This window comes from Octopus bimaculoides, chromosome 1, assembly GCF_001194135.2.
Source record: "Octopus bimaculoides isolate UCB-OBI-ISO-001 chromosome 1, ASM119413v2, whole genome shotgun sequence".
NCBI lineage: Eukaryota > Metazoa > Mollusca > Cephalopoda > Octopoda > Octopodidae > Octopus > Octopus bimaculoides.
Genome location: NC_068981.1, coordinates 75,652,928 through 75,657,293, shown reverse-complemented (window position 1 = coordinate 75,657,293; position 4,366 = coordinate 75,652,928). Strand labels below are relative to the sequence as shown.

The 4,366-nt window shown below is 37.9% G+C and overlaps 1 protein-coding gene across 2 annotated transcripts in view; it reads right to left on the bottom strand.

Annotated features, from left to right (window-relative positions):
• LOC128247641 (putative uncharacterized protein DDB_G0285119) overlaps positions 1–4,366 on the bottom strand; it is a 289,172-nt gene that overhangs the window by 114,753 nt on the left and 170,053 nt on the right. The window lies entirely within an intron of this gene.

The following is a 4,366-nucleotide window of genomic DNA, read 5'->3' as shown; positions in this document are numbered from 1 at the left end:
GAGATGGCAGCGAATATGTATTTGAATATATGACTATATTCCCTTATTTTCTTTCCATTTTAATTATTTTTATTTAATTTCGTTCATTCGGCTTATCAAAATGCATATATTTTCTTTTTCTTTTTAGGGGAAGATAATTCGATAAAATTATTTATTTTTCTCTACCTCCTTCCCCCTCACTCTCTCTGACTCTTTGTTTGTCTGTCCCCTTCTCTCTCTCTCTCTCTCTCTCTCTCTCTCTCTCTCTCCTTCTCTCTTTGCCTCTCTCTTTCTCTTTTTCTCTGTCTTTCTCACTCTCACACTCACACACGCACATATTTTCTAAATCTCACCCGTTTGCTCTTTACTACAGTAAACCATGAAAGCCTACATATATTCATATATACATATACAAGCATATACACACGCACTTACACAAATATATATATATTTATATAAGCCTACTTCAACATATTTTATTTACACACACACACACATATATATATATATATATATATATGCATATCTGTGTATGTATCCATCCATGCAGTTATATATAGTTATATATTGTTATACAAACGTGTTGCTTTTATCTATTCATTTCTGTTCACTTTTGTATGGCTGTTTTATGAATAGTTTTTTTTTTTTTCTATCTACATCGCTTGACTCAAATCGATTTTCATATATTTTACTGGGATTTTTTTTCGATCATTTTATATACTACAAAAATAATATTTGTTTCTTTTCCTTATTTTTCTTTGTGCTGTGCGCACTTATTAGATTAATAAACCTTTGTGCGTAAGCTTGAAAATAAAAATTATATATATATATAAGGATTCTGTCTGAAAATGAATTTGAAGGTGAAACATCCGACTAGAAATTAGAGAAAATTTTGTTTTTGTTGGGGACCCAGTATATGGAGTTAAGGAATAAAAATATGCGTCTGTATATTTAAATATGTATCTCTATTCAGAAGAGTAGCCCACTTAGTACCAAAAAAATCGAAATGTAGTTTATTTTTGCGTATGAATTTTATCATAAGTATTCTGGGTTTTTTTTTGGTTTTTTTGTGTGTGTGTGTGATAATGTTAGTTATATGAAATGCAATTTCCTATAAGTTCTTGAATAATCTTGTATTTCATCGGGGTTTCTCACGCTTTATCTTTTATCTTTTATCTCGTACTTGTTTCAGTCGTTAGACTGCGGCCATGCTGGAGCAACACCTTGACGATTTTTTAGTGGAATGAATTGACCCCAGTAGTTATCTATTATAAAACCTGGTATTTATTGTTCTATATTTAAGAGATGAGGAATTATGTACATTCTTTACATTCGACAGATATTTGCCCTCATCTTGTTTGTTTTTAACAGAACGTTTCGGCTGATATACCCTCCAGCCCTCTTCAGGTGTCTTGGGGAAATTTCGGACCTGGGTTCTCATTCCTAAGGTATTTTCGATCTTATTATTATTATTATTATTATTATTATTATTATTATTATTATTATTGTTGTTGTTGTTGTTGTTGTTGTTCAGGTCACCACTTGGAATCGAAATTGGAATTTTGAGTTAGTAGCCCGCGCTCTTAACCACTACGCCATCTGCCCAGGGGCAGATGGTGTAGTGGTATTTATTCTGTCACCGTCTTTTACCAAACCTATGATCAATGGGGACATAGACACACTAACAACAGTGGTCAAGAGGTGGGACACATGCACAGACACAAATACATACACACAAAAACACAAGCACATATAAACAAATATGGGAATGGGAGCCATTGCTGATTTCGATACAAAATTTTCCTTATGATTCTTGATCATATACTGGGTTTTTTTTAAGCCAAAAGTAGTATAGTATACACCTTAATTCATTATGAATGTGCATACAGATCAAACAACAATTATTGGTGCATTTCTGTGTAAAGCTTTTACATAAAATGAACAACTCTATATTGTACCAGTATTTCTAATGATCATTTACGATCTGCTAATCTTTTGATCTATGTATGACTCACTTCAATATGGTGCACTTAATCATTATCATGAGTTGAAGGAATTTCGATCATCGTAGCAGATGTGTCTATATACATATAGCAAGAGTATTTACATCAGTAATACATGTGTATAACCATACACAAATGGATATATATATACATATTTACATAAGCATACATGTGTGAATGTGTATGTATAATGTTTGTATAATGTGTGTGAGTATATATATATATATACACATATATACATATATATATATATATATATATATATATATATATATATATATATATACATATATATAAAGAGGGAGAAGGTGAGAGAGAAATACCTACAGAAATACTTCATTCCTTTCATATATACATCATACATCATGCATACACACATACATACATACATACATACATACATACATACATACATACATAAACATTGTTTCTGTCCTCTGTTGTTGGGATTATAAGCCTTTAAAGCGGCACTTGACATCAACTCCATCAGATCATACCTTTACCATCTACAAAGCTCTATCACATAAAACCCATTATGAAAAGTAAAAAAAATAAATACTGAAGCACATTCGCTAGAAAGCTTTGTTCAGCAAATAAGTCACTAATGGACTCCGGATTGAAAAACACGAGATTGTAGTTTTCATATCAAATGTCATGAACATTTGTAACCACTTGTTAACTTGTTAATGAAAACTAAAGACATTAGTGCCTCTCATTTGCTTGGAATATTATTAATAGAAGCACTTCATATTCCGACAGATTACATTAACGTAGACTTTAACAATATGAAAAGTTCTTGATATTTTAATCCAAAATGGGCATTCATGTTTGGAATTTGCATCTGGCTGAACACTCCTTTCTGAGTAAGATCTATTCAAGTGTCCTCCTTAATCAGCTACTCTGATTTTACTTAGCATAGTTTACAAAAGGATCTACGCTTATGAAGACGCCCGAAAAATTATAAACGTAGATTATATGGTTATATGTCAAAACGCCAAGGAATGCTGTAGTCAAGAATTTACTGTTTAATAATAAACGTAAAAGTTACAAAATATACTGCCATTTCACTGCGGCCATGCTGTAACACCACCTTTGGTCGAACAAATCGACACCAGGACTTATTCTTTGTAAGCCTAGTACTTGTTCTATCGCTCACTTTTGCCGAACCGCTAATTGACGAGGATGTAAACTCACAAACATCAGTTGTCAAGCGATGTGGAATGGGCAAACACATACACACAAATACAACTCCAAACGGCAACAACACCAAGCTCAAGTTGCCATTCAAATCATTGGCAGAAGAATTCAAGGTGGCAAGAGTCAGAGAAGTGGCCCAGTACCGGGACTCTTGTGATCCGAAGTTGGCTAAGCAGGGATCCAAGTGAGGACCAGCAGGAAGTGGAGAGCAGGGGACGCAGTTCAAGAGGCAGAGGCAAGGCTACGCCAAAGGAGGCTCGTGGGAGTAGTCACACGAGGCAGAGCTGGGTTAGGCTCCTTTCCGACTCCCCAAACGAACACCAGCGGGAATGAAGGGTACCACCTTGTCCAGGAGGTGAGAGCTGCATTAGAGGAAATGAGAACATGCAAGGCAATGGGAATGAAGCAACAGGTAACTTGGACAAGATGGGAGAATGCGGTTGAGAGGAAAGGGACCTGGGCTGAGCTGTGGGAAGCCGAGCTTCACCGCATTAAATTCTTCATCCAAGCCGTGTATGATGTCCTTCCAAGCCCATCAAACCTGCACACATGGGGCATAGCAGAGACACCAGCATGCGCGTTGTGCTCCAAGCGAGGAACCCTGGAACACATCCTAAGTTGCTGCATGGGGTCACTTGGAGGAGGACGGTACCCCTGGAGGCATGACTAAGTCCTTAAGGCCATTGCTGCAGCCATCAGCGCAGGACTTGTGTGAACGAAGCGGTTCCGACCCTCCAAGAAAACCATCGCCTTTGTCAGAGCTGGAGGACAGCCTACCCCTGCCAGAAAGACATCAGAGGGTAGCCCAACATCTGCAAGAAACTGGTAGCTACTGGTGGATCTTGAGCATCAGCTGAAGTTCCCTGGCCATATTGCGGTCACCACCCTGCAACCAGACATTGTCCTCGTGTCTGAGTCCACTAAGCAAGTGGTACTACTGGAGCAGACTCTCCCATGGGAGAATCGCCTGGAAGAAACTTTTGAGACAAAGTTCTCCAAGTACGCGGGCCTGGTCAGTGACTGGCAGCGGTCTGGTTGGAGAGCGATGTGTCTCCCAGTGGAGGTTGGATGCAAGGGTTTCGCAGCCCGTTCCCTGACCAGAGCCTTCAGCAGTTTGGGCATCGAAAGAGTGAGAAGGTAGAAGGCCATCCGCAGTACCACCGATGGAGCAGAGAGGGTCTCAGGAT